Source organism: Vulpes vulpes, chromosome 4, assembly GCF_048418805.1.
Source record: "Vulpes vulpes isolate BD-2025 chromosome 4, VulVul3, whole genome shotgun sequence".
Taxonomy (NCBI): Eukaryota; Metazoa; Chordata; class Mammalia; order Carnivora; family Canidae; genus Vulpes; species Vulpes vulpes.
The window spans coordinates 41450514-41463636 of NC_132783.1; the positions used below are offsets into that span (position 1 = coordinate 41450514).

The 13123-nt window shown below is 38.8% G+C and overlaps 1 protein-coding gene across 1 annotated transcript in view; it reads left to right on the top strand.

Annotated features, from left to right (window-relative positions):
* MANBA (mannosidase beta) overlaps positions 1-13123 on the top strand; it is a 115166-nt gene that overhangs the window by 27174 nt on the left and 74869 nt on the right. The gene's annotated exons all lie outside the window — the stretch shown is intronic.

The window sequence follows — 13123 nt, forward strand, 5'->3', positions numbered from 1 at the left end:
GTAAGTTAAGAGATGTGATTCTTGGTTTTCATTTTTGAGCCTCCTCTTTGTGATAAAAGTTGGGTTTATAATTTGAATAAAAAGATATACTTTTCAGAGACTCATTTAAAAAATTTTTGTGGCACATTAAAATTTTAAGCATGAAAAATATATACAAACTGATTTGTGGTGAAAATTTATAATATGTAGCAGGAAGGAGGTAGATAGATACTTTAAAACATATTTTGGAAAGAAAAAGAAAGAAAGCCAGAGCAAGCTCTAAGTTTCCTTGAGCTGAGTGTTCCTTCTAAAAGAATTGGGCCGGGATCCCTGGGTGGCACAGCGGTTCGGTGCCTGCCTTTGGCCCAGGGCGCGATCCTGGAGACCCGGGATCGAATCCCACATCAGGCTCCCGGTGCATGGAGCCTGCTTCTCCCTCTGCCTGTGTCTCTGCCTCTCTCTCTCTCTGTGACTATCATAAATACATAAATAATAATAATAATAAAAAAAATTAAAAAAATAAATAAAAGAATTGAGCCTGCTGCTTTGTACTCCTCTTATGGCCTGTATGCTCACTCTCAGAACTCCAGCTGTGCTGAGGTCAGGTCTTGGGTTCTCTCATATCACTGGGCTGTCTATCACTGCACATTTTCTCATTGAAGGCCATGACATACCATGACATACCTTGATAAAAGTTGAAAATAAACTGGAATGCAAACGAAGCATAAAGTTTTATAAGGTAAAGAAAAATGCTTTTTCAGCGGAAGGAACTATTCACAAGAAAGGAGCATTGAATAAAACCTCGGACATCTCATTGATGTCAACAAATCAGTGAAAAGCTGGTCAGATATTTGTTGTTTGCCTGGCACTTTGTTTATTTGGCATGGAAAAGACCTGGAGTACATGTACTCTTGCCTGCACATTGGTTGGGGTGGGGGGATGGGAGATTTACCACACTATACAAGACTGTGTAATAGGCTTGTGGGATGGGAACCCCACAAAGTCAGGGAAACTGATGAAGGAGGATTTTGAATGCTCAGTCCAGTTATGTGCAGACCTAACTGGATGAAATCAGCAAGCAAGAGCATGGTATGTCAGTATAGGAGTTCTGTTATCTTTAAGGCCCTGGTGACTTGAGATTGCTATTCCATTGAGCCAAAAGCTGTTTGGCTTCTGTTTTCTTAAAGCAGAAGACAGTCTTATAGAAGACTGAGGAATCACTAAACTCTACCTCTGAAACTAGTGATACGTTGTATGTTAATTAATTGAATTTCAATTAAAAAAAAAAAACAAAAGAAAACCAAAATAAAGGCAGAAGACCAAAACAAATCAGAAACGGCTGGTAATTGAGGTTATTAGGTGCTGCTACACTTTTAAATGTTAAAAGGGCATAAAAAGATGCAATTTAAATTGCATGTGTCAATGTGGCTGTTCTTAACTCTCTAGGGCTTCTGAATTATTTAGCGAGGTAACTTGAACTGAGTTTTTCTACTAAATTCAAAGAATGGTTTATTCTTCCACATTCCCATCGATATTTTTTCCTCAGGTATAATAAAATCTAGTGTAAAGAGGGGTCTGATTTTGCAAAGAGTTATTTAATCATTTTGAAGTTTAATCACTGTTTTAGGTGGTTTGCAAAAAGCGCTATGAGTTCTAGAGACCCTGATACCTGAAAATATTTCAGTAACACTGCTCTAATTTAAAATTTTGAATATGAAACTAAACATTTCTTCCTGAATATGAGTCATTAAAGTTCAGTTTATTAGTCACTAGTGACTGTGTGAATTTTATTTGAATTAAATCAATTTAAATGATGTTTAAAATTTAATTTAGATTCAGTATAATCAATTCCCTATATCAACTGAGTTTTTTATATTTTGTGACTGTAATGTATTTTGTAATGGGGAGTCCTTATAATGGTGGTTTCCAAACTTTTGCATTTTTTAGTATCTTATGGTCATTTGTTTCATTTTGCCCTAAACTCAGCTTCCTCAATGATTTTCACATATTCTTAATGTTTAAGATAATAAAAACAAATTCATATCTGAAAAAAATACTGAGGTCAAAGGAAAACAAGAATTACTCCTGTTATCTCTCTCTTTTTAAAGATTTTATTTATTCATGAGAGACCCACAAAGAGAGAGACAGAGACACAGGCAGAGGGAGAAGCATGCTTCCTGTGGGGAGCCTGATGTGGGACTCAATCCACAAACCGAACCCGGGATCACATCCTGAGCCAAAGGCAGACACTCCACCACTGAGCCACCCAGGCATCCCACTCCCATTATCTCCTTTATCTAAGTATTAAGAGATACCAATTCATTGACGTGACTTTTTTTAAAACTTTATTAGAAAATCTTTATTTGAATAATTCCTCTCTTAGCCCTGAAATATTCTAATCAGGTTTTTATTTATCTATTTATTTAATTTTTAATTTTTTTCTAATCAGGTTTTAAATAGCAGTAGCTGGTCTAGAGCATCCACATTTTCAGTATTTTGAACAGTGTAAGATTGACCTGGTACTGAAAAGGGAAGCTCAGATGCTTTATACTGTGTGTAGGAAACCCAGCAAGTTTCTCCTTTTCTTTTCTCTTGGTGAAGGGATGGAAGAATGATCCCATCTGCTGGGGCAGAGGAGGAGAAAGTCTGCCTGGACTTGGGTTTCCAAGGAGTGTGAAGAAGAAAGATGGGGAGAAGGTAGCTAGTAGGGGTGAATGCCCCAATTCCAAAGATTAGGACATTTATAAGCAAAAATTCTGGCCCAGAATGCAGGCCCTGTGTGGCAGTAGTGGTGGTGGTGGTATGTATGAGAGAGAGAGTCAGAGAAACAGAGACAGAGGGAAACATATGTTCATTTATTGATTGTCTTTTCCATGCTAGGTCTTTCATATTTGTAATTTGATGTGAATTGTTCACACTGTGCCCTAAAATTTATTAGGGAAGGATGACCATCTAGTTTTGTGAGGTTCTCATAAGCTTACATAAACACATTAAGTCCAAATATATACTAAGTATATTCTGATAAAATGCTACATTGTTTAATCTTTTGTTACCACTGTCAGAAAAAAATAGTGTAGAGAAGTTTTTCAATATGTGAATCCTCTTGAGCTGAAGTGAGCTGTGGGTCTTTGACCTGTGCTTGCACACTTCCACCACCCCAGCGATGCTGCCTTCCCATCCTATCCAAATTTACTTGCTACCTCAGCCCAAAGTGCTCTAGCCTTTGAGTTGGAGGAGTCAGTTTAGTTCTCAGCTAGGCCCTGGCCTGCCCCACAGAAGCCTATATTGAGGGTCATTGCTGCCCTTTGCTTATAAGGAACATAATATTACAGTATAGCAGAGATTTGTCAATCTTGCTTAATACCTTGCTTGATGCATTTTTTTAAAAGATTTAATTTATTTATTCATGAGAGACATAGAGAAAGAGGCAGAGAGTGAGAAGCAGGCTCCCTGTGGGACGAGTGCCTGCAGGACTCGATCCCAGGATCCCAGGACCCCAACCTGAGCTGAATGCAGAGGCTCAGCTACTGAGCCACCCAGGTGCCCCATTGATGCATTTTTTTTAATGCATTCATTTTGAATTATGTTTTCATTGATCTTTGAATTACTTTACGCATAGAATAACAGTATTCATCCTTAAAAATATCTTTATGGGTAGGTAGGTTGTTTGACTAATCTCTCCTGCAATTAGCTGCCTTGTTACCTGAGTAGAATTTTTTCTCTGGAATTTACCAATTTATCTTTGTTTGGGGGAGATTTTGCTTTGTGTCTGTTTCATCTTTGAGGATTTTGTCCTGCTGAGCAAGCAAGGAGATCCTGCTGTTTGGTAAAGAAGGGGAAAACAGCTGTTGTAACTAACTGTAAACCTGCCTTTCTGGCTAATGCAAGCTGTTCGCTCTTTGAAAAGCAGCTGCTGAAGGCTGTCCTGTAATTCTAGCAGGAGCACAGGAAAATATCCTCTGTTTGAATTGAAACATTGTGTAGCTTGGTCATTTCAGCCTGTCGTCATTGCTGTTTCTTCACATGCACAGGACTACTTTTTTACTGCAGCTTTTCATCACCTATTAAAGATGCAAGAAGCGAGCGGGCAAAGGAGATACTGTTAGATGCTCAGCAGGGTGAAGCTAATCACGGCAGCTATCTTTGAATAGCTTTTTTCCCCCAAAGAGATGAAGCATCGTTTTCATCTTACATAAGCAACCTACCATCCTTTGCAGATCTTCCCCTGCTGACCTGAATGTTCTTCCATTTCCATGCTAGTTCTTAACCACCCAGATGCCATCCTGTATTCTTAACCGTGACCCTTGGGTATATTTTGTTTCTCTCCATAGATTCAACATCTTGATTTTTTGGATTGGGATGTAATTTGAGTGCCTGTCAAGGTTTATAGACAGTAATTTCAAGAAATATATTTGCATTCTTTGATGCTCCCATGACTGTTGGCATGTGCTTGTGAGATAGTTGAGGTTACAGAGATGGTATTTTGGGAAATGCAGGAACTGTGGCAACATATAATTATGCATTTAGTAGAGGGTCAGGCTCATTCTCTCTGTAGATTTCAACGATCTTTTTCACAGACCCTTTTATTTATTTTTTAAAAGATTTTATTTATTTTATTCATGAAAGACGCAGGTAGACAGAGAGGCAGAGACACAGGCAGAGGGAGAAGGAGGCTCCATGCAGGGAACCCGACGTGGGACTCGATCCCGGGTCTCCAGGATCATACCCTGGGCTGAAGGCACTGAGCCACTGGGCTGCCCTTTTATTAAGAGGCTAATATTTTGTTACATTCTGTCCTTCCAAATACTTTGTTTCACATTGAATGTATTTGATATTTGGACGTAGGATCCTGAAAGGCAATTGCTTTTATCATTTTATTTTATTTTTTTTCAATTACGGTAAGTGTACTCTTTAATCCCCATCACCTATTTCACCCATCCCCCACCCACCTCCCCTCTGGTAGCCAGCAGTTTGTTCTCTATAGTTAAGAGTCTGTTTCTTGGTTTGTCTCTCTCTCTCTTTTTTTCCCTTTGCTCATTTTTTTTTTTAAGATTTTATTTATTTATTCATGAGAGACACACACAGAGAGAAGCAGAGACACAGGCAAAGGGAGAAGCAGGCTCCGTGCGGGGAGCCGGATGTGGGACTGGATCCCAGGTCTCTGGGATCATGCCCTGGGCCAAAAGCAGGCACTCAACCGCTGAGCCACCCAGGCGTCCGAGCTCATTTGTTTCTTAAATTCCACATATGAGTGAAATTATATGGTATTTGTCTTTCCCTGACTGACCTTTTTCACTTAGCATAATATGCTTTAGCTTCATCCACGTTGTTGCAAATGGCAAGATTTCATTCTTTTTATGGCTGAGTGATACTGCATTGTGTGTATATATATCACCTCTTCTTTATCCATTCAGCTATTCATGGACACTTGGGCTGCTTTCATAGTTTGGCTATTATCAGTTATGTTGCTATAACCATCAAAGGGATGCATGTATCCCTTTGAATTCATGTTTTTATATTTTTGAGGTAAAAACCCAGTAGTGTGTTTCCTGGTTCATAAAAGTATCTTTGTTTTTTGCTTTCTTCAGTGTTTATACACAAATTTCGATGTGTGCCTGCTAGTGTATTTCTCTTTGGGAAGTGAGAGATAAATGCAAGGTGGAGAACACCAGACTCAGGAAAACTGGGCGCTTGACTTGTCTTTACTCTCAGGAGCTTCTGAGCTAGGTTCTGCAGTTGGGGCCTTGGGAACCTCATCTACAAAGTGATGAGGAGATTGCTAAGTTTCTTGTGCTTTAACATTCCATGTTTCTTTTCCTGTGTTCTTAATTTACAACAGTCATTACAACCTAGTGAGGGTACAAGTATAGAAGAATTCAGTTTTTCTTGAAGCTAGACACAAGACTAAAAGACTTGATAATTGCGGCTTAATTATCATCAGTTAAAACAAGGGTTTGGATATACTTTGAGAGTTTTTCTGGTAGTTATGGCCACATTTGAATTAAAGTAACTCAGCCATCTCTTATTTTTCTGCTTCTATGTCTTATTACAGTTTTCTTTTCTCTTAGACAACTGAATAAGTACTTTTTTTTTTTTTAAGATTTTATTTTTAAGTAATGTCTACACACAACATGGGGATTGAACTCATAACTCCAAGGTCAGGAGTCACACGTACTACCAACTGAGGCAACCAGGCACCCCAAGCTGTTTTCTTTTCTTTCTTTCTTTCTTTCTTTCTTATTTTTTTCTGACCACATCCCGACAAAGAAGTGAATATAAAAGGAGCAAGCTGGCATATTTTAGAAGATTTTAAAGGTTAATGTATTGGCCACAGCTATACAAATTGGAATTGTCTTGAAGATTGTTTGCATGAAGAAGCAGCACACATGATTATGGTTGAATAGCTACCTACTTTTTATACAAATTTCCATCTAAGTCAGATTCATGGTGGTTGGTCGGTTGGTTGGTTTTTAAAGGGACCTCACTGAGGGATCAGTGGTTTAATGCCTGCCTTTGGCCCAGTGTGTGATCCTGGAGTCCTGGAATCGAGTCCCACATCGGGCTCCTTGCATGGAGCCTGCTTCTCCCTCTGCCTGTGTCTCTGCCTCTCTCTCTCTCTCTCTCTCTGTCTCTCATGAATAAATGAATAAAATCTAAAAATAAATAAATAAATAAAGGGACCTCACTAAATCAGTTTTCGAAAAATCTGAAAATTAGTCAGTGGCCAGAACCACATTCTCTGCTATCCCATGGGTTGCCTGCTGGATTGAGGTTCCATATAAACTAGAAAGCATGGTCTCTTCTGCAGGGAGCAGGACGTCAGGTAGGGCATCCCTGAATCTCTGGGCCAGGGAAGGGCTCAAGTTGTAGAGAGAGCAGGTCAGCCTTGCCTGTCTACCCTATTTTGATAGAATTCCTGTATTGTTTGGGCCCAGGGTTGATTAGAGTAAGGAAAGGATGTAAAATTTGGTTTAATTGGGAAGGATATCTGGGAGGGGATTTTGAGTCATATAATAGTTTTTCTTCTTAGCTACCTCCATCCCCAGTACTTTGTCCATTTTTGGAATTACTTGCATTCTACTGCAGGAGTGCTGGGAGTAATAGGTATTAGTTATTTTTTTTAATCTCCATGTTTTATTTATTTGTATTTGTTTTATTTTTTATTTTATTTTTTTATTGGAGTGTAGTTGACACATAATGTTACATTAGTTTCAGGAGATTAAACAAATCTCTATGTTATGCTGTCCTCACCACAAGTAAAGGCACCATCTCACTCTATTATCATACCATTGACTGTGTTTTCTATGTTGTGCCTTTTCTTCTGTGACTTATTCATTTTATAATAGGAGGCCTGTATCTCCCACTCTCCTTTATCCATTTTGCCTATCCCCCTCCCAAACCTCTGCCCCTCTGGCAACCATCTTTGTTTTCCGTATGTATATATCTATTTTTATCTTTTCTTTGTTTTGTTTTTTAGATTGCACATGTAAATGAAGTCACAGTATTTGTTTTCTTTGACTTACTTCATTTAGCATAAAAACTTCTAGATTCAGGGGCGCCTGGGTGGCTCAGTTGGTTAGGTGTCCAATTCTCGATTTTGGCTTGGGTCATGATCTTGGGCCTGAACCCTGAAACATGGGGCTCCCTGCTCAGCAGGGAATCTACTTCCCCTTTCTCTCTACCCCTCCCCCAGCTTGTGCACTCCTTTTCTCTCTCTAAAAAAATAATAAATCTTAAAAAACAAAAACCAAACCTCTAGGTCCGTTCTTTTTTGTGACTGAGTAGTATTCCATTATACACGCATACACATTGTAGCCTCTTTATACATTCATCCATCAGTGGACACTCTTACTTAGGTTGCTTTTATATCTTGGCTGTTGTAAATAATGCTGCAGTAACCATAGGGATGCATATATCTTTTTTCAAATTAGTGTTTTTGTTTTCTTTGGGTAAACACCAGTAGTGGAATTACTGGATCATATGGTATTTCTATTTTCAACTGTCTGAGGGATTTCCATAAGTTTTCCACAGTGACTTCACCAATTTACATTCCCATCAACAGTGCATGAGGGTTTCTTTTTTTCTACATCCTCACCAACACTTGTTATTTCTTGTCTTTCTGATTCCAGCTATTCTTACTGATGTGAGGTGATATCTCATTGTGGTTTTGGTTTGGATTTCCCTGATAATTAGTGATGTTGAGCATCTTTTCATGTGTCTGTTGACCAGCTGTATGCCTTTTTTGGAAAAATGTTTGTTTAGATCCTCTGCCCATTTTTTAAATTGGATTATTTGTTTTTTTGGTGTTGAGTTGTATATGTTCTTTATATTTTGGATATTAACACCTTAAAGGGTATATCATTTTTGAATATCTTTCTGCATTCAGTAGGTTACCTTTTTATTTTGTTGATGGTTTTCTTTGCTGTGCAAAAGCTTTTTAGTTTGCTATAGTCCTGCTTGTTTATTTTTGCTTTTGTTTCCCTTACGTTAGGAGACATATCTAGAAAAATGTTGCTTGGCATGATGTTGGAGACATTACTCTCTATGTTTTCTTGTAGGAATTTTATAGTTTCATGTCTCACATTTAGGTCTTTAGTCCTTTTTGAGTTAATTTTTGAGTATAGTGTAAGAAAGTGGTCCAGTTTCATTCTTTTGCATGTAACTGTCCAATTTTCCTGGCACCATTTATTGACAAGACTGTCTTTTCCCATTGCATATTCTTGCCTCCTTTGTCATAAATCAATTGACCTATAATCATGGATTTATTTCTGGAGTCCTGATTCTGTTCCATTGATCTATGTGTGTATTTTTGTGCCAGTGTCATATTGTTTTATAGTATATCTTGAAATCTGGAATCGTGATACTTCCAGCTTTGTTCTTTCTTGAGATTGCTTTGGCTATTTGATGTAGGAGTGATGGGTATTCCTTAGGAAAAGCTAATTTATCAATCCTAGGAGAGGTATGACAGGAAGCTGTATTCTAGAAATGTTTTTTTGTTGTTGTTGTTGGTTTTTTTTTTTTTTTTTTGGTTGTTGTTGTTTTAAGATTTTATTTATTCATGAGAGAGACAGAGAAAGAGGCAAAGACATAGGCAGAGGAAGAAACAGGCTTCCTGTGGGGAGCCCAATTTGGGACCCAATACTGGAACCCTGGGATCATGCCCTGAGCCGAAGGCAGAAGCTCAACCCTGAGCCACCCAGGTGCCCCTAGAAATGGATCTTAATTTATAAGAGGGAGCTCTCCTTAATAAAAAAAAAAATAGGATTATATGTTTAAAAAGTAACAAGTAAAAAGTATTACCAGGTAATACCAGGAAGATTATTGATGATTTAAGACTCTACATGTGCTTTAGGAAACTAAATTGCTTAAATTCTCCATGGCTTCTGAAACAAAGGGTTGTATTCCATTTGGAAGAAGAGGAGAGGGACAAATATGTTGGCATAGTGTCTCTACTGATGATGTGATAGACTTGCATGTGTTCATACTGAGTGTTTGAATTCTGGTCTTAGTTTTTTCAGTTAGTAGCACAAAAGGAAGTTAACTGGGTGAGCCTCAGAGGACTGCTGATTTCTTTAGAATTTTCCCTGTCAGAAGTGTTAGAAACTGCCAGTAACCTTTGAGAACTGCAGTATTTGTCTTCCTGCCAGAGGCTGTTACAAGCAGCTGATTTTTCACTGAAGAGAGGTGATAGGAAACATCCAAGGGGTTAGCTTGAACTTGGTGGTTATTAGTTGGTAGGAGGTACCTCGAGGGCAGAACTAAAATCTCTAGGTGAAAATTAAAGAAAAGGGGATTTCAAATCAATGTGAGGAAATGACTTTACAATAGGCATTAGTCAAGGCTAGCAAAAAGGGAAGGCTATTTTGTGAAGCAGAGGTTCTTTTCATGACAGATACTAGAGAGATTAGAATAGCCTTTTGAGGGAAATATTTTAGAATAGAGATCAGTAAACTTTTTCTGTAAAGAGTCAGATAGTGAACATTTTAGCCTTTTGGGCTGTATCACCTTTGTTGCAAATGTTCGACTCAGCCATTGTAGTGCAAAGGCAACCAAAGACAGCATGTACACAAGTGAGCATGGTTGCTGTCGTAGCCTGCTTGGCCTGCCATAACAAAATACCATATTCTGGGTGACTTCAACAACAGACATTGATTTCTTATGGTCTGGAAGCTGGGAAGGCTCAGATCAAGGTACTGGCTGATGGGTTTGTAGAGAGGGCTCTCTTTCTGGCTTGCAGAACAGCTACCTTTCTTGCTGTGTCCTCACATGATTAGGGTGATGGGGAGGAAGAAAGAAAAACAGCCAGACAGGCAGACAGAAAGAAAGAAAGAGGGAGAAAGATGAAGGAAGGGAAAGAAAGAAAGAGGTAGATTTCTTCCTTTTAGAAGACCCAGACCTATCAGATTAAGGCCTCACCTTTATGACCTCATTTAACTTAAATACCTCCTAATGACCTTACCACAGTCATACTGGGGAGTTTGGGCTTCCACATATGAATTTTAGAGTCAGGGTGGGGACACACAATTCAGTCCATAGCAACTGTGTTCCAATAAAGGTTTTTTTTTTATAAAAAAGTTTTTTTTGAACTAAAAAAGGATTTTTTTTGATCTTACATTCCTTTATTATATATATTATATATGTAAATGTTTTATTTACAATAATTGGTTCTATCAAATAATCATACCAAGGCCTTCTACTGGTAATCTTCCTCAAGATAGATTCAGGTGAGATTAGGTATTTGCGCACTTTGTGGATTAATCACACTTGAGACTTCGTGATTGATTTCAGTTTTGAGGCCATGCACACAATTCAAAATATACACAAACTGGATTAAGGCGATAAAGTGGGCTGAAAGAAAGCACAGGACTTGGAACGAATAAACTGTATTTTGCTTGCATTGGAGCCACCATGTGACCAGCAAATGCTTTGTGCGTCTCAGAGCTGTTTTACTGTAGGTCAGATTTGGCCCAAAGACCAATTGTTTGTCAGCCTATGGTCTAGAGGGAATTAAACACTTACCAGAAAGTAGACTAGGCAATCTGTCAACATACAGTTCAAAAGTTTTATGAATCTGTGCTGCTGTGATTAAAGACTCAGCCAAAAGATATATTTGATGTCTATCTTCACTTGTTATCATTAAAACAAATGCTCCCCTATGTAATTAAACCCTCTCCCTAATGTAAATATTCTGAGCACCAATAAGACATGGTTTTGGCAGAAATTATTTAGATACAATTGGTATAATTTAGAAGTTAAGGTTTTAGTCTCTAGTTTCAGACTGTCTTGGTTCTTGTTCAAGCTCTGCAACTTACTAACAGTGTGACCTTGGGTCAGTTACCTAACTCCTCTGTGCTTCAGTTTTCTCATCTATACAATGATGATAATAATAGAATTTACCTTATAGAAATGTTGTGATTCTTATTTTTTGTATTTTTATTTTTTAATTTTTATTATTATTATTTTTTAAATGTTGTGATTCTTGAATAAGTTAATAAATGTTGAGAGCATAAAACAGTGCCCAGCTCACAGGAAGTTCTTGGTGTTATCTATTATTATTATTTTTTTGAGATTTTATTTATTTATTCATGACAGACACAGAGAGAGAGAGAGAGAGAGAGAGAGAGAGAGAGGCAGAGACACAGGCAAAGGGAGAAGCAGGCTCCATGCAGGGAGCCTGATGTGGGACTCGATTCCGGGTCCCCAGGATCAGGCCCTGGGCTGAAGGCAGCGCTAAACTGCTGGGCCACCAGGGCTGCCCCTATTATTATTTCTTGAAATAAGAGATAGTAAGGGAAGCAAAGGGACTGTGATAGGGAGCTAAAGGTCATGTAGCTATCAAAGATTGAGGGATATTTTAGAAAATAAATACCTTTGGATCAGATTGTAGTGTGTGTTTTTAGGGATATTTTAGAAAATAAATACCTTTGGATCAGATTGTAGTGTGTGTTTCTGTTTAAAAACAATAAAAATGCTGTAAAAGGAAACTTGAGAGACTTACTATATACTTGATAGGAGAAAAGTATTTTTAACAATCAAGTGTGGTTGTCTTGATATATGTTACTATATCTTAGGAAAACTGGACTCTATGTGTGGGTAAACTCCAGAATTGGCTGGATCAGAACAGATTAATTCAGGGTTCATTGACTAGTGTTCCTAAAAATGGATCATCTAAGGGGCACCTGGGTGGCTCAGTTGGTTAAGCCATCTGCCTTCAGCTCAGGTCACGATCCCAGGGTCCTGAGATAGAGCCCCATGTCTGATTACCTGCTCAGTGAAGAGTCTGCTTCTCTCTCTGCCCCTCCCTGCGCCCCGCTTGTGTGCTCTCTCTCTCTCTCAGAGAGAGAGGGTATGGGTGAGAGAGCACACGTGGGGGTAGCAGCAGAGGGAGAAGCAGACTCCCCACTGAGCAGGGAGCCAGATGCCAGGCTCAATCCCAGAACTGGAGATCATGACCTGAGCTGCAGGCAGCCTCTTAACTGACTGAGCCACACAGGTGCTCCTAAATAAGTAAGACCTTAAAAAGAGAGAATGGATCATTTTATAAATAAAAACAGTTCTTAAGTCTAGGATTAGTTTTAACTTCCATGTACAACCAATCTATCTATGCCTTTGATTTTTTTAAAAGATTTTATTTATTTATTCATGAGAGACACACAGAGAGAGGCAGAGACATAGGCAGAGGGAGAAGCAGGCTCCTCACAGGGAGCCAGATGAGGGACTTGGTCCTGGACCTGGGATCACAGCCTGAGCCAAAGGCAGATGCTCAACCGCTGAGCCACCCAGGTATCCCTGTACTTTTGATTGATGTGAGATGCAGATGTGGTCCTACATTTGTAAGGAGTGACAGTTATAAAATCTTTGCTCACTGATCAGTATATACACTTTTCCTTCATTTGCAGCAGAGCCATGTTTTTTGGTCTCCTCCTTATTTGTAGGAGAAGGGTCTCTAAGATATTTCCCAGCTGATAACCTCCTTCTGTCCCTTCTTCACAGAGAACAATAGAAGCCTCTAAGCATGAAATTCCTCAGTTTCTTGCCATAGATCATACAAAGCTAAGTGCATCTGCACCAGTCAACCGTTCTCCTTTCTGTGGCTGTAAGGAATGAGAACTCTTGTTGGTGGTTCTGACATCTTGCCTACCCA